Source organism: Cnephaeus nilssonii (assembly GCF_951640355.1).
Source record: "Cnephaeus nilssonii genome assembly, chromosome: 7".
Lineage (NCBI taxonomy): Eukaryota > Metazoa > Chordata > Mammalia > Chiroptera > Vespertilionidae > Cnephaeus > Cnephaeus nilssonii.
In genome coordinates this window covers 63,325,266-63,350,602 of record NC_137078.1, presented here as the reverse complement: position 1 = coordinate 63,350,602, position 25,337 = coordinate 63,325,266, and positions in this window count along the sequence as shown.

Genomic DNA, 25,337 nt, shown 5'->3' with positions numbered 1-25,337 from the left:
TGATTTTGTTTATTTGGGTCCTCTCTCTTTGCTTCTTGGTGAGCCTGGCTAGCGGTTCATCAATCCTGTTTATCCTTTCAAAGAACCAGGTCTTGGTTTCATTGATCTTTTGTATTGTTTTTGTTTTGTCTCTATGTCATTTATTTCTGCTCTGATCTTTATTACCTCCTTCCTTCTGCTCACTTTGGGCTTTTCTTGTTGCTCTTTTTCTAATTCTTTAAATTGTAGAGTTAGACTATTTATTAACATTTTTTCTTGTTTTTTGAGGTAGGCCTGTAGAGCTATAAACTTCCCTCTCAGGACTGCTTTCACTGTGTCCCATAGATTTTGGATTGTTGTGTTTTCATTGTCATTCATTTCCAGAATGTTTTTAATTTCTTCTTTGATCTCTTTGGTAACCCAATCATTACTTAATAGCATGCTATTCAGCTTCCAAGTGTTTTAATTTGTTTGATTGTTTTTATTATAGTTGATCTCTAATATTATGCAATTGTGGTCTGAGAAGATCCTGATATGATTTCAATCTTGAATTTGGAGAGACTTTGCCTGTGACCCAATATGTGGTCTATCTTTGAAAATGTCCCATGTGCACTTGAGAAGAAAGTATATTCTGTGGCTTTGGGGTGAAATGTTCTGAAGATGTCAATTAAGTCCATCTGATCTAGTGAGTCATTTAGGATTGATGTTTCTTTGCTGATTTTTTGTCTAGAGGATTTACCCATTGATGTCAGTAGGGTATTAAAGTCCCCTACTATGATTGTATTGTTGTCGATCTCTCCCTTGATATCTTCCAGGAGTTTTTTTTTTATGTATTTGGGTGCTCCTGCATTGGGTGCATATATGTTTACCAGGGTTATGTCCTCTTGTTGTATCGATCCCTTTAGTATTAGGAAGTGACCTTCCTTATCTCTTGTTATGGCCTTCACTTTGAGGTCTAATTTGTCATTTATAAGTATTGCTACCCCAGCTTTTTTTTCACTTCCATTTGCCTGAAAGATACTTTTCCGTCCCTTCACTTTCAGTCTGTGTGAGTCTCTTGTTCTGAGGTGGGTCTCTTGTAGACAGAATATATATGGGTCATGTTTTTTCATCCATTCAACCATTCAATGTCTTTTGATTGGAGCATTTAATCCATTTACATTTAAAGTTATTATTGATAGGTACTTGTTTTTAGCCATTTTTATTTTTTGTGCCTGTGTTCTTTCTTACATTTTTATTTCTTCTTTTTACACCAGTTTCTTTAGCATTTCTTGCATTGCTGGCTTGGTAGTGATAAATTCCCTTAGCCTTTTTTTTTTGTCAGTGAAGCTCCTTATTTCCCCTTCAATTTTGAATGATAGCCTTGCTGGATAGAGTATTCTTGGATTCAGTCCCTTGCTTTGCATCACTTTGTAAATTTCCTTCCATTCTTTTCTAGCTTGATGTGTTTCTGTTGAGAAATCATTTGATAATCTAATGGGAGCTCCCTTGTATGTAACTTTCTGTCTCTCTCTTGCAGCCTTTAAGATTCTCTCTTTGTCCTGAACATTTGCCATTGTAATTATGATGTGTCTTGGTGTGGGTCTTTTTGGGTTCATCTTGTTTGGGACTCTCTGTGCTTGTGTGACTTTTTTCTTCCCCACATCAGGGAAGTTTTCTGACATTATTTCTTCAAGTAGGTTTTCTAATCCTTGTTCCTCTTCCTGTTGTTCTGGCACCCCTATTATTCATATGTTGCTTTGTTTCATGTTGTTCCAAGGCTCCCTTAGGCTCTCCTCCCATCTTTTAATTTTTTTTCCAATTGCAGTTCAGTTTTGGTGTGTTTTGCTTTCCTGTCTTCTAATTCACTAATTCAGTCCTCTGCTTCTCCTAGTCTACTGTTGAAACTTTCCATGGTGTTTTTTATTGCAGCTATATCACTCTGTATTTCTTTTTGATTCTTATGTAAGTTTTTTATTTTTTCATTCATCCAGTTTATGAATTGTATAACCCTTATTCTGAATTCTTTTTCTGACATATTGCATGCCTCCATTTCACTTAGCTTCTTTTCTGGTGATTCCTTCTTTTCTTTTCTCTGGGGGTTTCTTTGTCTCCCCATTTTTGCTCTTGGTGGGGAGGGGGGTTGGTCAGATATCTCATAGATATGAAGTATATGGCTCTGAAATAAACACTTGTAATTTTGTATCCTAGAACCTCTTTCTGATGGGAAGAGCAGCGCCCCCTCCCCATTTTCAGATCTGAATGGAAGCTGACGTGTTTGTCTTAGATTCTACTCACCTGAGGAGAGATAGGCCCTTGTACCAACGCAAGCAAACCAGAATTCTTCCCCAGGACTTTCCAACAAGGGCAAGGGAGCCTCTTTCCTTCCTTTTTATAAAGATTGTGAGCCTAGAGATGTGACTGGCCAGGAAATCATGAAGAAGCCAGTCTAAGAGAATGCAGCCAACAGAAAATGCAAAACATCACCAAGTACAGTACAGACATCCATCGTGTAGGTGGTTGTGAGGGCAAAGTGAGATGAGCCACTAAAAAGTCTAGCACTGTGCATGGTACCCGGTGGTTACTCAATAAGCCATCTTGACTGAGGGTGCAAACTGTGAGCTCTGAATGGTCAAAGAAAGGACCAGATGAGAGGAGATAGCATTTGGGTTGGGTTTGAAGATCAGTTGGTTTCAAACCTAGAGAGAGTTGATTTTTAGGAACTCTTTGGCTCCTGAAGTGCCCCAGGCCATGGCAACAGCTGCCTGGAGGGAGCCAGCTTGCACTGCCCCCCCTGTGAGGCCATCTCCCCTAGAGGGGGGCTTTGAAAAGAAAGCCCGGCCGCCACACTCAGGCTGCAGCCTCGACCTCACTGGGCCTAAGAGTGACAAGAATGAAGCCCATAATTATTAACCTTGCCACTTGTTTCTGTAGTTTATTGTGACAAGACAATGCAATAAGGAGGGAGGTAATCAAAAAGCAATTTTGTAGCAGTAAGCTTAAAGTGACAAACCTTGCTTTTCCTAAATAAATCACCATTATTCCCATATGGCTCAGGACTGACAACTTGGGTTTCCTTAGTAACCGAGTGCTTAGGTAGACCTGTGGCCCAGGGTGAGCGAGAGCAGCAGCATCTGGAGAGAAACTAGTTGCCAAGTCTTTCCCAGAGGCCCCCTCATCTCTTCCAGGTGAGCTTGGTCGTCATTAGCATTCCAACATGAATGTTCTCCCTTTGCACTATTCCCTGGGGATCCCTGAGGTCTGTGACACATAGTCATTTGTCATTTTGCAGCATCATTAATTTTGTTTTCGAGAGTCATTTGCTTTGCCAGGGAGTGGGTTTGAGAACCCCGGCATTCATATCTCAGGGTGGCCTTTGAGGTTTACAAGGTAATGCTCATGAACTGAATTCTAAAAATGCACTCCCCTAACAAAGGTTTCTCTGTGAATCGCAGTTCTAAAAGAGATAGCCAAGGGCTAGTGCTGGTGATGGGAGGGAAGACAAAATAATAAAGACTAGGAAAGTAATAGCTCTCAGAAAAGAAATGTTCTGTGGCAGAAATAATGTATAGGGTGGGCAAAAGTAGGCTTATAGTCATTCATATAAAAAACAATAAAATAATTAGTAAATAATAATACAAAAATAAACTCTGGTTTTGTGTACCCACAACTATAAACCTTCCTTTGCCCCACCCTGTATTCTAAATTGACTTTTGCTTGCAAATATCTGGGTTTACAAGTGTTTCTAAATATATCCTTTGTGAGGGTTAAATAGCTATAGTTTTTTTTTTAAGTTTGCTCCTTCCTTCCTCCTGCCCTTCTTTTCTTCCCTCTTCCCTTCCTGTTTTCCTCTCTTCTTTAACACATTATTTGAGTACCTGCCTGGTCCGAGACATGGGCTCTGCACACAGAGGCTGCACAACTCAGCTCTCATGGCCTGACAGCCTGGCTGGGAGACAGATATGTGGACAGATGAGTGACACCTCCAGGCTAGGAGCCCAGAGGTGAATGTGACCTTCCTGGCCTGCAAGAGGTGATATTTGAGCACAGTCCCAAAGGACAAGTGGGATTTGACATATGGGGCTGTGAGCCAAAGGCCCAAGGAGCTGTGTGAGGTTGAGCAGGGCCTGAACATAGAGTCCTTAGTGGTTCTGGATAGATGATTTGGCATGAATGTGGAAGGGCCTACACTACACACTCGGAGCCCTGCCATGCCAAGAATGCCTCCTCCAGCCGAAACCGGTTTGGCTCAGTGGATAGAGCGTCGGTCTGCGGACTGAAGGGTCCCAGGTTCGATTCCGGTCAAGGGCATGTACATTGGTTGCGGGCACATCCCCGGTAGGGGGTGTGCAGGAGGCAGCTGGTCGATGTTTCTCTCTCATCGATGTTTCTAGCTTTCTGTCCCTCTCCCTTCCTCTCTGTAAAAAATCAATAAAATATATTTAAAAAAAAAAAAAAAGAATGCCTCCTCCAGGCTAAGCAGGGACTTGTCCTGATTCCCAGGCTCTGCCTGCCTCGGGGCCTCTGCCTGAATGCCCTGCCCCCCCCACCCCCCACCCCGCTTCCCCCTCGTGTTTTGCAGGGCTGCCTCAATGGCACCCTACACTCTTGCTTTAAACCTCTCTTCCTTGGGGATGGCAGAGTCTCCCAAAAATACACCATCTAAACATCCTGCAATTGTTCTTCATGACCTTTAACCAAAAATAATTTTTTTAATTTTACATTTATTTTTTAGTTTACTTGTTATATCTGTCTTCTCTCCTGTACTCTAAGTGCCTTGAAATCAGAGGAAACTTTTTTGATTCATGACTGTTCCCCCTGATCCTGATAAACTGCTTCTTTTCATAAAGCTGATACAGGTTGGGTGGGTGGGTGGGTGGATGGATGAATGAATGAATGAATGAATGGAGTTAAAGCTCAGTTTAGAGATCACTTTTCTCACCAGTCCTTCCCTCAAAGTCTGGAACAGGCATCCCTTCCCGTGAGTGCTTCCCAGGGCCTGTGCTTAACTGATGGCAGGACTTACTAATAACACAAAACTGAAAGCATTTACCTGCCTGCTCTCCTCCTCCCCCTGCCCCAAAGAAGAGCTCCCTGCAGGCAGGGAACTTGTCAGTCTCTCCACAATCCCCCCAGTCCAGTGCCAGCACAAATGTTGTTGCATGGACACTGTGCCCCCCAACCAGGAGCACTGCCTGGGTAGTAGGAGGAAGCTGGGAACTTTCTGTGAGCTCTAAATTGCCATGTACCCCCCACCACATGGGAGCAGTGTCACCTGCTTGGTGGCCCCCACCCCCTTCCTGTTGATGACATCAGGAAAGCAGGGCTGGCCCCTCCTGCTGGCTGCCAGCTGGCCTCAGCATCCTCTGCCTCCCAGGCGCTCCTTTGCAAGCTGACTGGTACCCCGAGGCCATTGCCTGTGCTCCTGCCATGGATAATGAGGTTGTAGGCTGTGTGAGAAAACAGAGCTTGAGCAGCCAAGAGGGGCCTCCCACATACCCGCCTTCCTCATTCACACCCAGGCACACCCAGGGCACCAGCCAGACTGGAAGTCTTTTCTCAGGAAGGTGCAGGATTACACATTTGGCACGTATGGGTGCCCCAACTGCTCCTTATAACAAGCTTCTGATGAATAAACAGGAGGGCGGGCAAAACGGGTCAGGAGTGTGGGAAAGGGGAGTGTGCTGAGCTTGTGATTTTAAATAGGTTGGCAGGGTACTCATGGAGAAGGTGACATTTGAAACGAGATTTCAAGGAAGTAAGGGTGTTAACCACATGAATAGCTGGTGAAAGAACATTCTAGGCAAAAGGGCAAGCCAAGGATTCATGTCTTTGAGAGTTTGAGTCTGTGTATTTCATCACTTGGGAACCCTTGCTGGTTGACTTCAGATTGGGTTCATCCAATGGGAGACTGGTGAGCAAGAGAAAGTGGTGAGGATTTCTTTTTCTCCTCTGCTTTCTCCCTGTTTTCTTTCCCCACATCATGCAATGACTACATCCTCCTCCTCCAGAATTCCAGTCCTCACAGAGCCCTGCGAGAATTTTTCTTCTTCTGGTTCTAACCTTTCTGTCTCAGTCCCTATGACTGGATCATCCTTTCCTTATGCACTAAATTCTATCATTCCATCCTCACCAAATTTCCCTTCTTTCCTCACTCTTTATGCTGTCGCCGATCTGGTTTTACTCATGGTTTTAGCTACCACTCATTTTGTACATTAATAAATACCGCAGCTATAGATCTGTGGCGTGGCAACCCATGTGCTCTGCTGCTCTCTGGACATCTCCCCTGGATGCCCCACAGACTCCTCCTGTCATTGTGTCAGACAGTGAACCAAACTTCCGCTTTGACAAAGCCCTAGGAGTGGGTGAGGTCATTCCCAGAGGCTTATTTTTTTTTTTTGCTCATCATCCTTCTGCCTGGAATTCCTTCCTACCTTGCCCCTCATCCTCTCCCTTCCTCCTTGTTAACCTTCTTCTGTCTCCTTTTCTGGCACCATTCCTGGGTGTCTGCTGCCTCTGGCCTGTGTCCTGTCAGTGGGTGGAGAGTCTTTGTTATTTATGCCTCAGGCCCAACTCAGTTAATCTGTTCCATAATTTATAGGACAGCCAACCTTAGCATGTCTTAGCTACTGCACAAATATTCGTGGGAATTTAGATTTGGTCCCTGACAAGCGCAATTCTACATCGAACAAAACAGCAGCAGATCGATTCGGTGATGGCATTCCCAACTGATTGAGAACTTTGTTCGCGATTTCTAAGCACAAATCTTCAATCATTATCAACATTGAAATGGAATCGTAAAATTGGAAATTTGGAAATCGTAAATGGATCGTAAATCGGAAACATTGAAATGGAATTGTAAAATATTTAGTATAGCGTGTGTTGCTTTTACGTCCACAGATGGCACTGTTTTTAAAAAAAATCATGTTTTTACCTGTCACAGGTGTGACATCTATATGATAGTAGGTATATGGTATATAAAAACACACGGGTATTCGAATGCAACATTGTGTCAAAATTTCAAAGCAATCGGTGAAGAACTTTCGGAGATTTAAGATTTTGAACAAACGAACATTTACATTTTTATTTATATTTATATATATATATGTGTGTGTGTGTATATACTAGTAGCCAGTTGCACGAAGTTTCGTGCAAAAGACCTTCCTTCACCTGGCTGCTGGCGCCAGCGCCAGTTTTCCTCTGGCCACCCGCTGATCGGAGCGCCGTTTCCTCTGGCCTCCAGCGCGATCGGCCACCCCGAGTTCCTCCATTGCCTTTTCCTCTGGCCACCAGCTCGATCAGAGTTCCTCCAGCGCCGTTTCCTCTGGCTACCCGCCGATCAGAGCGCCTCCCACCAGCGCGATCGGCCACCCAGAGGAGGAACTATAGGAGGAACTCTGGGTGGCTGATCGTGCTGGCGGGAGGCGCTCCGATCAGCGGGTGGCCAGAGGAAAACTGCTGCTGGCAGAAAACTGGTGCCGGCAGCCATGCAATCAGCCACCCGGAGTTCTGCCACCAGCGCCTTCCGCTGGCCCCATGGGTCCTCCCGCAGCTCCGGCCATTGGGGACGGCAGGAGGAAAGGGGGGCGGAGACTCGTGAGTCAGCCCAATCGGCCACCCCGAGTCCCGCCCCCAGCCTCCCAACGGCCCAATCGTGGGTGTAGTGGAGTGATGGTAATTTGCATATTACCATTTTATTAGGTATCCTCTCTAATAAAATGGTAATATGCAAATTAACCATCACTCCGCTACATAAGCCATGCCCACCAGCCAAGTCACGCCCACCAGCCAATCAGGGCGAGTATGCAAATTAACCCCAATCCAAGATGGCTACAGCCACAGAGAGCAAGGTTTCCCAGGTAACAGAGGAAGCCAAGCTTTCCCATAGCCGTTGCAGGCCTAAGCCTCCACTCAAGCTACAAAGTTTCAATTATAGAAGGTAAACAAATTCAAACAAAGGGCGGCAGAATGGAGCTTGAGAGAGCAGGACAGGGTTGCCGGCGGCAACAGGGGAAGCAAAGCTTTCCGCACACCCTGACCGGGCTCACCCGCTTAAGGCTACAAAGTTTCAATTGTAGAAGGTGAATTAACTGCCACAGAAATGGCTGCCGGTGGAGCATGCTGGAGGCTTGGCTCTGCTCCAGGCTACAAAGTTTCAATTGTAGAAGGAAAATAAATTCCAGATACCAGGGCCTCCGCTTGGGTTGCCAGGGAGCGTGGCCCGCCTGCAAACCACCACAGGCCCCTCGCTCAGGCCGCCCCATGCCCCAAGGGAACCCCACCCTGATCCAGGATACCCTTCAGGGCAAACCAGCTGGCCCCCACCCCTGTACCAGGCCTCTATCCTATCTATAAAAGAGTAATATGCAGATTGATCATCACTGCAACACACAATATAGCTGCCCCCATGTGGTCAAAGATCCTGCCCCCATGTGGACACAAGATGGCCACTACAAGATGGTCAGCAGGAGAGGGCAGTTGGGAGGCACCCGGCCTGCAAGGGAGGGCAGTTGTGAGGGACCAGGCCTGCAAGGGAGGGCAGTTGAGAGGGACCAGGTTTGCAAGGGAGGGCAGTTGGAGGTGATCAACCCTGCAGGAGAGGGCAGTTAGGGGTGACCAGGCTGGCAGAGGAGGGAAGTTGGGGGCAAACAGGCTGGCAGGGGAGCAGTTAAGCATCAACCAGGCTGGCAGCGGAGTGGTTAGGGGGTGATCAGGCTGGCAGGCAGAAGTGGTTAGGGGCAATCAGGAAGGCAGGCAGGCAAGCAGTTGGGAGCCAGCAGTCCTGGATTATGAGAGGGATGTCCGACTGCCCGTTTAGGCCCGATCCTGGTGGGATCGGGCCTAAACGGGCAGCCGGACATCCCTCCAGGAGTCCCAGATTGGAGAGGGTACAAGCTGGGCTGAGGGACAACCCCCCGCCGTGCACGAATTTCGTGCACCGGGCTTCTAGTGATATATAAAACCCTAATATGCAAATGGACCGAATGGCAGAACAACCGAACAACCAGTTGCTATGATGTGTGCTGACCACCAGGGGGCACACACGGAACATGGCAGGCATTGGCCGCGGTGGGATGGTGGAGCAGGTGAACAGGGGCACCAGACCAATGCGGGGCGCCAGTCACTGTCTTCAGGGCAAGCCTCTGGTGGTTACTGAAAATTCTTTGCTCCTACGTGCCACAGTCCCACCCAGAGCTCACACCCACTGCTGGCGCCGGAGTCGCTGCTCGCACCCACTGCTGGCACCTGGCGCCGATCCCAATCACTCAGCGCTGTCTGCTCCTGAAGGGCAATCAGGGCAGCAGCTGCCGCTCTCACCTGCTGATGGCGCTAGCCCCTATCACTCCAGTGGGGCTGCTGGCAGAGGGTGCCATGGCGGGAGGGGCCAAGACCCACCCCTGTGCCCACCGCAGCCTCACAGCCCACAGTTCCTTTCAAGGTGCACAAATTTGTGCACTGGGCCCCTACTTTGTAAATATTTGTAGAAGATATACCATAATACAAGACAGAAATGTTGTATCCAAGCCGCTCTCCAACACATCCTTTGAAGAGAAGCACCACACCTTGGAGTCATGTGACGCTGGGGAAACCTATCAGTAGCAAGCCCTGCTTTCTATTGAGCTGGATGACCAAGGCCTGGCCAATCACAGCAGCCCATCTCTATGTCCTCCATGGTGATGTTCTAGGGCTGGGCATGTGACTCCCTCAGGTCAATTGGTATTTTTTCCAATTAGCTATGAGGATGTGAACCTGGAGTTTTCAGTGGCCACATTCCTGCCACATCAGCAGTGTCAGAAAAGGGGGCCAAGCAGAAACAAGCAAAGTTTAGAAAAGGTGAGAGAAGAGCCTGGCTGTGTGGTGGTGTTAGGCCCAAGCCCTGAGGCCCAGGTGGTTGCAGTCAGTGTGTTTTTCCTTTCTTGATTCACACCCACACCCTTTCCAGCTGCAGAAGCCATTCCTCCACCCCTTTTTTATGCTTCAGCTACTTTGACGTGTTTTTCCATCATTTGAAAATGTCAAGGTTCTGCCTAACACATAGGGACAAATTACATAGGTAATTAATTATAATTTGTTATCAAGGAAAGAAAATATAGTATGTGTTGAGAACAAACAATTGGTGGGTCTACCCCAGTCTTGAGAGTCAGACTGATTCTCTGAAGAATGGCATTTAGCTGTGGTCTAAAGGATGAGAGGAGTTAGCCAGAGGAAATAGGGGAGCGAGGGTTCTGGGCAACAGAGCATCAGCTTTGAGGGACCTTGGGTGGGAAGGAGAGAGCTGGGAGAATTCAGGACACCAAACAAGGCCAGTAGAATGGACACTGTTGACCCACCTCGCCCTCATGCTCTGGGATCCCTTGTTTAATCCTCACCTGAGGATATTTTTCCATTGATTTATAGAGAGAGTAGATGAGAGAGGGAAAGACAGAGAGAAGCATCAATATGAGAGAAACACATCAATTGGTTGCCTCCTACAGGAGCCCCAACCAAGGCCTGAGCCAGAGAGGAGCCTGCAACCAAGGTATGTGCCCTTGACCGGAATCAAACCCGGAACCCTTCGGTCCACAGGCCAACGCTCTATCCACTGCGCCAAACTGGCTAGGGCATGGGATCCCTTCTGTTTCTGTGTGATCTGCTGCCAGCAGCTTTCCTTATACCTGTGGCCTTGAGAGGCTGGAGACACCTCACTTGTATGGAGAGACAGCAGTGCCTGCGAGTCTGTGTCCTCCTCAGTTGCCCAGGGTGAATAATTGACTGGTATGAAGAATCAAAGCTGGATCCCCTCTGAGTTATAATGCCCCCAGAGCTTCCTGTGGGATCAGGAACAGTCTGGAACTGTACCTGAAGTTGCACTCTTACTCCGCTTCCTCCTGTCCACTACCCTGCTTCTCCTTCCTAAGGGGTTCCTGGAGAAGAAACCACCTGAATTTGATTAGCTTTGGCTCAGCAACTGTTTTGGGATTACCTGACTAAACCAGCCAGTGTGTCTGAAACAGAGTGAGGTGGGGCGGGGGGTGGGGGGAGGAGGGGAGGGGAGGTGGCAGGGGATCGAGATAAAGGCCAAGGCATAGGATTTTAATGGGTTCTGTAGAGGATCCTGGTGTATATCAAGAGAGCAATGGGCCCTAACCAGTTTGGCTCAGTGGATAGAGCGTCAGCCTGTGGACTGAAAGGTCCCAGGTTCAATTCCAGTCAAGGGCATGTACCTTGGTTGCGGACACATCCCCAGTAGGAGGTGTGCAGGAGGCAGCTGATAGATGTTTCTTTCTCATCAATGTTTCTAACTCTCTATCCCTCTCCCTTCCTCTCTGTAAAAAGTCAATAAAATATATTTTTTTAAAAAGAAAAGAAATGATGGGTCATCTAAAGGCTATTCAATTAAAAAAGAGAGAGAGAGAAATGGGATACCACTGAGACCTTTAAGCAGAAGAGCAACCCTTCCCCACTCACCCACTCAATGTTGTAGATCCAAACTTTTCAACATCTCTCAGCCTTTTCATAGCTCATTTGTAGGTGTTGGCCCAGGAAAGGTCTCTCCTACCTTCTCTTCTCGGTTAACGTTGTTGTGTCCCCAATGTGTCCCACAAGACTCACTTCAAGTATTCCTCCTCCAGGAAGCCTTCCCTGACCTCCTCCAATGACCACCCTTCCCCAGGGCTGGACTAGATGCTGCTTCTCATGATCCCCCAGCATCTTCTTATTACTTTTATCAGTCAGCTCCCTTCAACAAATCAACATTTATTGGGGGAACCTGCTCAAACATTTTATCACAGGTGGGGCAAGGAATCAAAAAAATTCGTGACCTCAACCCTAGATTCTGAGCTTAATGAGAGCAAAAATTGTCTACACCTTTTTCTTTAGAGTTTGACTCAGTGCTTAGTAACAACTGGCAATGCCTACTTGCTCACTATGTGGTAGGCCACTGTCCCACGGGCTATTATGTTTATGACAGTCCTGGGAGGAAGGTATGTGTTATCCCAATTTTACAAATAAGACAACTGAGGCACAGAGAGACTAAATAATTTGCCCAAGATTATTAAGTGACAGAGTAGGATTCAAACTCTGGTAATATTGACTCTAGGCCCTTGATTCTTAATGTGTGGAGGCCAACATGTAGCACAGACACTGAAAAGGACTGAGTGTGATCATTATTATTACTATCATTGAAGATCCCTGCATTTCTAGTCTCATTTTGGTCTCCTCTTTCCCCAGTGGGTACCTCCAGTCATGCTGATCCACTCTTCATCTCCTGCCTGCTGTTGCTCATGCTCCTAACAGTCCTTGAGAGCTTCTGCCGCTCTAGCATGACCTCACCATGGAACAATTACTGGGATGAGAGTCTCGCTTATCTCTCTGTTTTAACAGGTGAGATCCTTGTCTTCCTGACAAGATTTTAGGGAGGACTAGACACCTTGATGAAATTTGGGAACACCCGAGAGGCCCATCAACCACATTTACAGTCCTCTTGGCAGCAGGAAGGTGCAAAGCGTAATTCCTGGGAAGGTTTCCAAGATGCTTCCTGTTTAAATCCAAAGACCATGAGAGCCGTAGACACACTCACACCCTGGGGTTGCTCTGGGCCCAGCCATCCTACCTTGCTCACAGCCTCTGTTTCTGTGCTTATTTAACCAGCACTCACTATAAAGAAGCCTGCTCTGTGCAGGGAACCAAGCTAGATGCTGAGCTTACAGACATACCTAAGGGAAGGTCACAGGCTTTAAGGAGCTTGATGCCCAGGGGCATTTTCATACACTAGGGCAAGTGCCCTGATGGCAGAAGTGGGAGCACAAAAGGAAGGACCCTTGACCTTGACCCAGATTGGGAGTATCAGGAAAAACTTCCTGGCAGAGGCAAAAATGGGGGGGAACTTCAAAGATACATTTGTGTTTGAACCCTGACATATTCCTTATTAAGCTGCATAACTTTGGGGAAATTATCTAACCTCTCTAAGCTTGGATTATCTTATTTGTGTAATGGGAGTAATCATGTGTACAGCATGGAATTAAGAGGTCGTGATATAAGTATGTATCAGCCATATAGCTAATATTTGCTGAATTCTCATTGAGTCAGACACTGTTCTTTTCATTTTTAGTTCATTTAACCAAAAAATTCTTGTTAAAACTCTTTGATATAGAAACTATCATTAACTTCATTTGGATGAACAAACCAGAGGCAGATCCTGAAACAAGGATTTGAATGCAAATAGTTTATGGAGAGATGCAAAGAACATGGGCAACAGCAGCGACATATGCATGATGAAGCCAGCTACTATGGTGGGTAAGTAGTGCTTAATCCTCCAGAGAACTCTGAAAAAGGGTGCAAAACACATGCCCGGGAATTATCCAGGCCAAGAGGCCAGGAGGCTGAGCATTCATACCCCACATCTGTCAGTCATTGGTCCAAGGCTACCCCCAGGAAACTGGGCCTGTAATGCACACTGACAAAGTGGGCTCTGAGGCCCCAGAATCGCCTTTCAACAAAGATGCAGGTGCTGACCAGGGACAGCAGAGCTGGAATTGGTGGAAATCATAAGGGGATCTGAGGGAATAGGCACCTAGAACTGGTCACATCTGTAGAGGTCTCAGCAGTTAAGAAACTTGCCCAAGGTCACCCAGCTACTATGTGATGAAACCGGGATTTGAACCCAGGCAACCTGGCTCTAAAGCCCATTCTATGAATCCCACTCTAAACTGTCTCCCCTACCTTGCTGGTCATATAAACTGTAGCTCCGTGGTGGCTATCACTGTCATCATGATTCTTGTTCTTGGGTCCCACAGGTAGAGATTAAATCCAAGGGCAGGTAGTCAAGCCATCCATTTGACCTTATGCTGTATTGGAAAGATCGAGTTTGGAAATCAGAGATCCTTAGTTCAAGTCCCAACTCTGCCCGACTCAGCTAGACAGACCGTTTCCCCTCTCTGGCCCTGATTGTCTCATTTGTAAAAGGAAGTGTCAACTCAGATGATCTACAAGAACGTCTCCCTGCCTGACATTCTTCACTTTTCCACTAAGGTGCAGGGTGCCCTTCTGGTAAGCCTGGGTCAGTGAGAGTCTCTGGCTTGACCGTTTCCACCCCTTCAGACAGCAAGCTCCTGATTAACCGGGACTGACGGTAATTTATGTATTTACAATATCCTCCTTGTTGGGAACAAGAGAAAATTAAATTGCTCACTGGAGTCGGTAACAGATGGTTGGGTGCATCTTCTTCTGACTGGGACCCCCCCAGAGAGAGTAATCGAGGGCACCTGTCACATGAAAGGACCAAGGGGTGAGGAGCTGAAGGATGGTCGGGAGTCCTCTTTTTGGCACATAAGTCACTGCTGTCTCCCCATTTCTCAGTGAAGGAGAAAATCAAATACAAGCCAGAAGGAACTAAAGCAGTTTGTAAATAGGGCATGGGGGTTTCCTAGGCATCTGGCCCAGAAAACTCAACATGGCCAGAACTCTTGGGTGAATCTGGAGGCTGACTGGGCCCTGCTCATTCATGCAAGCGAGGCCTCCTCCAAAACTTCCAAAAGGCTCATTTTAACCAAGGCCTGGTAATTCCTTATTATTGTTCAATGAGGAAGAGAGGAAGGAGATGTTGAAATGTCTACTTCAGGCAAATGGTTTACACCCAGCAACCCCATTGACAAACATTTCACACAAAACCTCACTGTACCCCCTGGAGCTTCCATCTCCCTTCCCTGGGTATCCCTTTCTGGCCTCTTAGTCAAATGCTCAGCAGAATATAAGGGGTCTCCAAAGTGGCTTTTTTCGAGTGGATGTCAAAGGAGTACACTTTGGGGCATAAAAGAACAATAGTGTCACCTGGACCTGGGTTCTAATCCTTTTACCACTGAAAAGCTGTGTGTCCTTGGGCAAATCACTAAGCCTCTCTGACTTCACTCTTTTGATCTTTAAAATGGGAATGAGGGCATTGTATTTTGAGGATGACAAGACACAGCATAGGTAAAGCAGCCAACAGAGGGTAAATACTGTAAATAATTAATACATCTTTGTCCTAAAGTCACAGAAGCTCAAATTAAAAAACACACACACAACAACAACACAACTTTAAAGCTACTCTCCTAGACATCCCAGCCACTGGGTTATGAACCCACAGGCAGAGTTTACATGCGTCCATCCCCTCCCTCTCCCTGTCCCCTCCTCGTGACGGTGGTGGTGGTGGCTCAGCTTCATCACCTGCCTCCCTGTAGTACACACATTCTTCTCCCTCCATGGGGCCAATAGACAATTTAATGACTTTTCCAATCCACCCACAACCTGGTTTGAGTTGGACAATGCCAAATGCCAACAATACAGCAGCCTTTCTGTAAGAACACTTCCCAAATAGTTAATGTAATGTGTTAAAGTTTTGAAAATAGAAAACAATATCACCTACAATTCTACTGCCCTGATGTCAAACCTTTATTCCATTAGCAAGCAAGGTTTTCCATCACTGTCCAGGCTTTTCTTCACTTAAAATTCAAGATCCTAAATTGGATCCTGGAATAGACAAAGGACATGAGTAGAAAAACTGGAAAAATCTGAAAAAAAAGTCTTGAGTTTAGATAATAATGTACCAACAGTTTTGACAAATGCACCATGGTACTGTAAGATGTTAACATTAGGGAAAGCCAGTCGAAGGGTATATGGAAGCTCTATGCACTGTCTTTGTAAACTTTCTACAAATCTAAAGTTATTCTAAAATGAAAAGTCCATCTTTTAAAAGGCAAGGTATAGACTAATATATACTGTATTAACACTTGTGTAAAGAACAAACATGTTTGCTCTTATAAAAAGAAATTAATAAACATTTTTCATTGTTTAAATATAGTAATCACAGTTATCATTCCGTTGCTAAATATTAGTTGCTAAATATCGAATTTCTATTTTCTTCTCATTCTTCCACCACTTACTAGTTGTGAAGCTACATTTTACCTCTTCTGCCTCTATTTCCATATCTGTAAAACTGGGATTATAATAATTTCCAGATGTTGTTGTGAGGATTAAATGAGATAATACAGTGCCTGGCAAATAGTAAATGTTGATTCAGAATTATCATCATTCCCCTGTATTGATTCTTTATCCAACTCCAGCATTAAAGCCCCCTGTGACATTGACAAAACTGTTAAGTATCTCTGGATTTTGGTTCCTTATCTGTTACTCAAAATAATCTCCTGTGACAGCTTTAGCACCCTTGGTATGGGTTGTCATACTATACTAAGGGCTGAGTAAAGCAGGAGAAATGAAAATAGCCAACCAGAGCACTTACCATATGCGAACCTATTATAAGGGCCTTACATGCACTATTCATTTGATACTCATATCAACATTATGAGGTAGGGGTTCTTTTAAAAATAAACTAAGGCTCAGAGAAGTTAAGTAACTCACCCAGGGTCAGTTGGGTGATCTGGCTTCGGATGTTGTGCTCTTGGTCCTGCTAAGCAGGGACAGCTGTGAGCTGTAAGAACCCCAACTCTCATAGCATCTGGGGTGCAAGTGTACCAGCCAGCAAAGGGGATCTGGGAGAGGTACCACCAGCATCCACTGCAAGGAAGATGGAGAATCACCTACTGGTTTTTCCACATTTCTGCCCTGAAGTGATGCATATCACCTTCACTCATATTTCATTGGTCAAAACAAGTATTTGGCCATGCCTACTAGCAAAGGTTTGAGACCCAGAAGGAAGGAAACTACAAATACTGGTGAGCAGCGCTGAGGTCTGGGGAGCATTGTTAATATAGAGGGGTTGTCTTAAAAGGCTAGAAGCTGATATAATGATGATTGCTATCCTATATAATAAAGCCCTAATATGCATGCACACTGACCACCAGGGGGCAGATGCTTAACACAGGAGCTGCCCCCTGGTGGTCAGTGCGCTCCCACAGGGGGAGCACCGCTCAGCCAGAAGCCAGGCTCATGGCTGGCAAGCACAGTGGCAGTGGCAGCAGCACTCAGGACCCCTCGGGGGATGTCTGCCTGCCAGCTTAGGCCCACTCCCTCCCACCCCCCGCCACAAGAGGGCACAGGCTGGGCTGAGGGACTCCCCCAGTGCATGAATGTCATGCACCGGGCCTCTAGTATTATTACATAATAAAATACAATTATTATACCAATAATTATTATTGCTGTAATTTTTATTAGCAATTTGAAGAAATAATCATTTTTCTGAAATATACACTAGCTCTACGCCTTCCTGTTTCAGTGATCCTCTAGCATGGCCTACCATCCCAGGTTGCCCAGGACTGAGTTTCCAAAGACATGAGACTTCCAGTGCTAAAGTGGGAACAGCCCCAGGCAGGCCAGGATAGCTGGTCACCCTGCCTTTGACAAGCCTCAAATAATATTCAAATCTATTTGTTTATGGGGATCAAACATATATGTAAACACATAGCCCAATTCCTTGTGCATGATATATTCATTGCATTCTGACAATATCATTATTATTTGACTCCCAATAGCTGTTTAAATTAAATATTATTCTGGCTTTCCAGATGAAGATGATGAGAGTCACCCTAGGTGCCCAAGCCCACCTGCAAGCCCATTCTTTAGCGAGCAGAGACCAGTCACTTCACTTGCTTGGACCCCGCCCTGCCCAGGGGCCTGACAGCAGAAAGGTGCTATTGGGCTCAGGCCTGGGGAAAGTGTGCTCCTTCAGCAGCCTGAGGGGTTCCCACCATGCAATCTGCATCTCCCAGGGTGAGGATGAGCGTGCGCATGCGCTCCTGTTCTTGCATCTGTGGAAAAATGCCCCTTGCTGTTGGATTTAGTGATGCCCTCAGAAAAACCTCTCCTGGAGGAAGGAGGACTCCCCTTCAGAGAATGACAAATTACAATTCCCCTGAAGGAACAGTGATCTCTGGCACCAAGGAGGCCCTTTATACCTGGCAAAGGCCTTCCTGCTATTCTCAGCAACCTGCAAGAAGGCATCGCTCCTTCATTCCTCAGATGGAAAGTCAGGCCCAAGGGGGTAGGACTCCAGATGCCCAGAGTTCTCTCTGCCATAATAAGAGCCTCAGATGGGTCCTAGAGGTGACATTTGGCTTCGGTGACCAAGCATCCTGGTTTGCCTGAGGCTGTCCCATTTCTGGTCATTAAAGCCACCCATCACAGGACACCCCACTGTGGTCAAACCTGGATAGTTGATCCTCAGCTACCCTGATTTCCCCCCAAACTACCTCCCTGTTGTGTAAATTTACACGCACCCTGTGCTTCTCTTTGGTAGCACTCATCGCAGTGTAATTAAGCAGTCAATTGGGAAATTTATTTAATTTTGTCCTGTCCACTAGACTGTAGCTTTAGGCAGGCATTGATCAAATCTGCATCCTCACTCCTAGCCCATGACATTGTACAGAGCAGTCTCTCAATAGATCTTTCTCATATAAATGAATGATTACATGAAATGAATGAATGAATGAGTGGCTCAGAAAATGTTTGTTATGTAAGAACACGTGGTAGCCACCCTTGCTCAGATCGGCATGTCCTAAAATGTCTTCCTTCCAGGAGATGTTAATATTAGTTACAAAAAATAAGGGTTTCCTTGGTGAAATGAACAAGAATTCTGGGTTAAACAAAGTCAATCAGGTTTCTTTACTTTGTAGGGACCCTTCTATTTACTGAGAGACGTACATACTGTGTTTTCCAAACAGTTTAGCCATGAACCCTTTTAGCAAAGGGCACTTGAGGGACGTGTGCTTTGCAAAGTGTCCCCGGAGAAATGCTGGAGTAGACAAACATGTACACTTGCTGCCAGCTCCATTCCCAGGCTCCTCGGAGGCTGCCGGGAGCCCTGCTGTCAGTGACGCCATCGTTGTTCCTCGTTGTGGATAAGTCCAAGCTGAGGATAAGCTCTGCCTCTCACCACAAGCCCTGGTTCTCCGATCCCACACCTCCACCCTCCACAGCACACTAATGCTTCATTAAAATAAATCGCGCGCTACACTCTTCATTAAAATAAATCGCTTGCTATGCTGGCCTGTTTCCCCAAAACACTCATGAGGGATGATAAAGCTGTTCCCACTTGTTCTTCTCAAAGCCCCCACTTCACCCTCCATCGTGAGCCCCCGTCACCCCTACTTTCATGGTCAACAGCAACTCTTTGGACATCCCATTAGGGTGGAGTTGGTGACAAAATTTCCTTTGTTCCATCAGCTAAGAGCTGAGTGCTCGGGGGAGAGGGAGACAGCTTCCTACCTGCTGTAGCAACCTCCCTGGTCATTAGTCACAAGTAAAGACTGAACAGTCTCCTAGAGCCTGCAGAGGAAGAAAAATCGAAGAAGGGGTTTGCTCCGCTGTTATGAATACTCAAAGAACAGTAGCGAGAATAAGAGAACAGCGCCTGCTCCTGAGGGGACGAAACGGCGGTGTATTTCAAAGTAAATTTAAAACTGTTTTTGAAATATACCAACCAATGATCAGGCACCAAGTCATTTGTCAAAATGAAAAATAAGGAGAGAACTGGTCAACTTTTCATTGTCAGAGAGGGAATAAACGCAGACTTTTCTGCCATGTGCCAGCTCTTTTCTGTATATGTTCATGTATTAATTCATTCTTCCATTCAACAAACTGAAGGTTGAATGTATGTTGGGCACTGTGCTAGTAGCCACGGGAGACACAATGGTCAGCGAAAGAAACGCCACTTGGGTGTTGGCAGAGCCTATAGAGTGGTGAGGGGGAGTGTCAATATCCAGGTGAATAGGCTGGGACCAGTGCTGCGAGAAAAAAAGAAAGGTGCTTTTGGCTGCGAGAGCGGCCAGCTGAACTAAAAATGACTTCAGCGAAAGGCCGTTCATCTTGCACAGTAAGAAGACTGGAGGAAGCACAGTTTCTGGGTTGCTCAATTCAGTGATTTAGCAATGTCATCCAGGCTAGGCTCTCCTGTCTCTCTGCCCTGCCATCCTCCTTGGGGTGTGGGCTTGTCCGGCTGGCCTGCAACGCACAGCCTCTTGCAATGGCTGCCCCGGCTCCAGGCAGAAATATGTTCCATCCCTCCCATCCCCACGCCCCAGGCTTCTTTTTCCATCGAAGAAGTCCTTTCCCAAAACCCTCAGCAGACATCCCCCTCGTGCCTCATTGGCCAGAATTTCATCCCAGGCCCGTCCCTAAACCAATCGCTGGTGAGAGGAAAGGAATTACCCCATCACCTTAGATGACTGGAGGCTTCAACTCCCTCCCCAGAGGTTTGTGTTGCTTAATATCTAAACAAGAACAGGGTTCTGTCAGCAAGGCAGAAGAGAAGACTTCTGCTCACAAAGTTACAATTAGAAAACTGACATCAGGGAGTTAAACAACTGTCTCGCACAGTTTAGATTGAAGCCCAAATGAATCTGATCCCAAATTCGCGGTTTTACTTTCTCCATCCCAAAGCACTCAGCAAGGCCTGGGCCGGATCCAGGTGGGGGTGGATGCCGTGCTCCAAGGTGGGGGGCTGGTCCTGGTATTGCATCTGCAGGTTAAGGAGCCCCAGTTACGGGAGGAGACCAGAGGCTGGGAACAGGGAGGGCCCAACACATTTTCACAGGAGAAACCTGGGGTCAGGGGACATGAATGGAAGACATGACTATATTTCTGAGGCAAATTTACAGCTATTAGAACGGAGACGCTAGCAATCGAGCTAAGAGAATGAGCAAAACCTTGTGCCCTCCCCGCATCTCCCCGCTGACTGCACCTTGGCCCCAGCCCTGAGGACCTGAGGGCTTAAGGAGCAGCGAGCAGGGCAGATCATGAAAACAGCTGACAGGTGAGCAGCCACACTTACAGAGAAAAAAGAGAATCCGTCAAAAGAAACAGGAAAGGTGGTCAGAGAGATAAAGAGAATAGTTTAAAGTCGAAACAAGATTTTCATTGGAAAGGGACAGTCAAACCAAGGCCTGGTATGAAGTAGGAGTACCCCACCCCCTCCTCCCCACTCCCCCAGCTCCTGGTCCATGAGACCCTCCTGCTTCAGGGTCTACCGTACACTGGGAGCAGCCTCTTTGTTTTCAATTCCAAACTTTGGGGAAAGAAACGAACTGGCTCAGCCCAGCATGTTAAGTCTGCCACACGCTTCTGGCCTGCGGGTATGTGCCTCTCCAATAACTTCATGGGTATGTCAAGCTCCCATCCCCCACACCCCTAAAGAACATGCACCCAGCTACTGGGGCAGCTGCGGTGTGAGCAGCCAGTGAGGCCTCAGAGGAAGACACATTGTCAGAAATATCTTCCAGATCAGCCAGAGCAAGAGGGGCCTCAGAGAAGGGGAGGCCAGGAGGCCTGCTGGTGCCGGAGGAGGCCTGGAGGAGGCCTGGAGGAGGCCTGGAGGAGAGGCCGACCCAGACTCCAAGTTTACTTTGAGCAGAGGCGGAGGCGGCCATAGCAGCCACAGAACAGCTTCACCAACAGATGCAGGGGAGGGTGTGGGCGTGTCTGTGAAGGGCAAAGCAGAGGCCAGGGCACTGCAGGAGGAGAGGAGAGGAAAACAGCTCCAAGTGGCACCCCTCCTTGCTCTCAGCGTCCACCTCCTCCTGCCTCTCCCTCCCCAGCACCTCAGACCCACCCTCCTCACCCAAGTCTCGGTGGAGAGGCCCCACTGCATCACCTCTGTCTGCTTTCTGACTCCTCAGCTCCGCCTGCTCCCAGACACAGCCCTCCTCCAGACCCAGTGGGAGGGGTACAGCGCTGCCTCCCGTCCAAGGAAGGAAAGGTCTTGTCACACGCTCCTCTTCCCTCCTAATCTGTGAAACGCAAGCTCCTGTCCTTCCCAAAGGCAGCGCCGACCCACCCTGCGTGCCCTTGGCACCGCCTCGGCCACCCCTCCACAGGGCGTGCACCATCCCCACCTGCACCCTGTGCTTCCTTCCCCCCAACTGGGCCGGGAGCTGCGAAGAGAACATGTCTTCATGGTCCCCCACCACCTAGCGCAGCTCTGAGTAGGGTCTGCGTTTGGCTTCCTGCAGAAGCCAATCTGAAATTCAGGTTTGAGGACAAGTAGTTCACTTGGAAGGGGATCCCAGAAAACACGTGTGAGGAACTGTGAGCGAGGAAAGGGAAGGTGGGCAATAAAAGGGGGCATTACAACCAGCTACCACAGTTGACAGCGACCTTAATCCTCCTGGAAAACTCTGGGAGTGAATATGCATCTCCACTCCCCACCAATCAGGTGAGGGAGCTGGGGTCCTTACACACCAACACCTCTCAGACATGGGTCCAGGGCTCTTCTATGGCCTTGATTCCCTGGGCACAGCCCACCACCAGGACAGGCAGAAGAGGGTCTGCGGTCAGAGAGAGCCCCGAGCAGGGACATGCGGGCACTAGCTGATGGGCACGAAGCAGTGAGGAGATGGGGTGGGGGAGGCAGCACGTCTATGCTCACTCAAGTTCACTCTGAGCTCTTTGGGAACTGGCTGTTTAGCTTCTGTATCACTACCAAAGAAAGAATACATGCTACTGCATTTAATGCTTCCTGAGCTTGTTGGGAAATCTTGGGCTGGTTCCTCAAGTGGTCTATTCCCTCCTAACTGAACTCCCTCCAAAAAGAACAAAAAGCCACAAATCTACCCCTTAATGTGATATCTGTCACCCAATGGACAGTTGATTCAGAAGCTGTGGGTGAGCAGGTGGTGGGTGCTCCTTCGCCCCCTCTCCATGCCACCAGCATCCCTCCCAGAGCCGTGAGGTCAAACCAGAGAAATGTCCCCAAAGCAATGGTCCTTCTCCCGTCGGAGGCACACAGCACGCCTTCTGGAATCAGGCAGGTGTGAGCAGAGAACCCTGGCTCTGCCTCTCCTCACTGCACGACTTTGGGCAGGTTAAACGTTTCTGTGCCTCAATTTTGTCATCTACAAAATGGGAATATCTATCTTGGGTACTTTTGTGGGGATGAAATGGCATAAGGTATAGAAAGCATTCTGCATTGTGCTCTGTACTTTTATTTCTCACTTTTCTTTCCTTCCTCTAATGCAGGATAACACTGTAAGAGGGTCAAATAGGGGAGAACTGATTTCAAACAAAGATTGGCATCTTTGCGTCCCCAGTAAGCAGATGAGGGAACTGAGCACAGAGAGGTTAAGAAATCCATCCAAGGCTACACAGCTAGTAAAATGGCTCAGCTGGGATTAGAACCCAGACAGTGTGACACCAGGGTCTACGCACAGTCATGATGTTTTACTGATTTGTCTTCAGCTGAATCCTGGACGTGGGAGGATAGTCTAACAACGCTGAAAGGACCCAGGTCGCAATGATAATGGCCCAGAGCAGAGCAGGCAAGGGGGGTGGGGAGTGGAGGCATGGGCAGGAGAGCCAGGGCAATGGAGGAGTCAGGACTGGGAAAGGGGGAGGGGAGATGGGAGAAGGAGCAGGGAGGAGGACTCAGTGGGATTCATATGTTACAAGCCTGGGGCTGTTGTCTGGCATGTGTAACGTAGGGCCAGAGAGCCAGGTTTGGGGAAGGATAGTGACACAAATGATATCCATTGCATCATCAAATACATACAAAGTTCCTGCTACAGATGAACTCCTCCCACTTCACCCGAATTTAGGCCTTACGTGTGATTCAGAAGCACCTAAGAAGCTTATGTTTTAAATCCCAGCACTTCCACCTCACCACAAACATCTCTGGGAGTGAGGCTGTGGGCAATGTCATTTTAAAAGCACCCCAGGTTATTCTAATACACAGCCAGTGTTGAGGCCACCGGAATGCATTATCTCATTTAATCTTCACATCGTTCTATTACATGCAGTTCAATTATTATTACCTCAGAGAGGCTAAGTAACAGCGAACAGGGAGCAGAGTCGGGGTGCAAGCTGTGGGTTATATAACTGCAAAGTCTGTACTTGTAGCCACCATGCAAGTTTGGAGTTTAAAGAGGCCTATGAGGGCCGCGTCCAGCCCCCTCCCGTGTTGCAGAGTAGAACACTGAGGTCCAGGGATGGAAAGTGAATTGCCCAGGCCTCCCACACCCGTGGTGTCAGAGCCCAGACTCCCACCTGTATCTCCTGACCCCCAGCCCAGACCTCACTGCTGCCAGCCATGCCTCATTCCGCTTTAGACTAGAATATTGATCTACAGGCATAGTGAGGAAAACCACAGACGCCACATTCCAAGGAGGCAGCCAGGAAGGAAACCCCAGCAGGCCACTCGCACCCCCACCTCCTCCTTTTTCTGTCTGCACAACAGCTCCGCTCAATGACAGCCAGACCCCTGATTAAGCGGCCTGTGCCACCTCGTCGCCTGCCCTCGCTGAACTTACACCACTCGTGTTGTAGGGATTAGGGGGGAAAATCCCTCCACCCTGAGGCAGAACAATAACAACACGGAACCTGCCTGGGAAGCTGTTCATGGTGCTGGCGTGAAAAATAATGAAGGTGACATTTAGGGGGCTGCTCTGGCCTCCCTGTCACTGAGCCTCATCATTAATTTAACCATCTCTGTTACAGACGAACGTTCCAGTCAGCCTTGGAGGGATGAGGAGGGGGCTTCCTGTCCTCTGTGGCCCATTAGAGATGTAAGGGGCTTCTCTCTGTCCCCCCAGTCACCTGAAATCCAGTCTCTGTCCAATTCCTGGCTCAAATGACATTTCTGCGGGAGTGCCTAATTGGCTGCTGTTGACGAGGGGAGAAAAGGCAAGGAGCACAGGGCCAGGAGGGGTCTGCCAAACATCCATGCTCAGCCCAGCTGACAGAGGCTACTTTCTGAATGCTCACAGCGAATCACTCATTCATTTGTACATCATTCATTCATTCAACAATTAATTACAAGTGGCTCTTTTGGGTCAGGCACCGTGCTAAGTGCTGAATATGCCATGGGAGCTAAACGGGCATGACCCCTGCCTTCCTGGTGCTGTGCGTCCAACAGGGTGGCCACTAGCCACAGGCGGCTGCTCCAATTGAAATGGATCTAAATTCAATACAATATAAAACTCAGTTCCTCACGTGTACTGGCCACATTTCAAGCTCTCCATCGTCACGTGCTGCTAGTGGCTACCATAGGGGGTAGATAGAAAATACTTCCATCATCACCAAAAGTTCTATTGGTCAGCACTGGTCTAGTGGGACAGCAGATCCTGTGCATGTATTCCTGCATCTAACCCTCATTTAACCTTTTGAGGTGGATGTGGTTGCCCTTCTTTTAGACCTGGGGGAACAGTGATCACCTGGTCAGTTGTAAAGCCAGGATTTGAACCCAGGTGTATCCTACTTCGAATCTATAAGTAAGTGACAGGAACCAGAATCAAAGCCACGGGTAGAATGGTAAAGTGGTTTAGAGCACATGGCTTGCAGTATGGCCTATCGACATTTAAGCATAAATGTGGAGCATTTTTTTAACCTCTCTGTTCACCATTTCCTATTCTGATGGAGACGAGTGGCAAAACAATGTGTGTGTGCACATTCCTGGGATGAGGTAGATGCTCAGCATATGG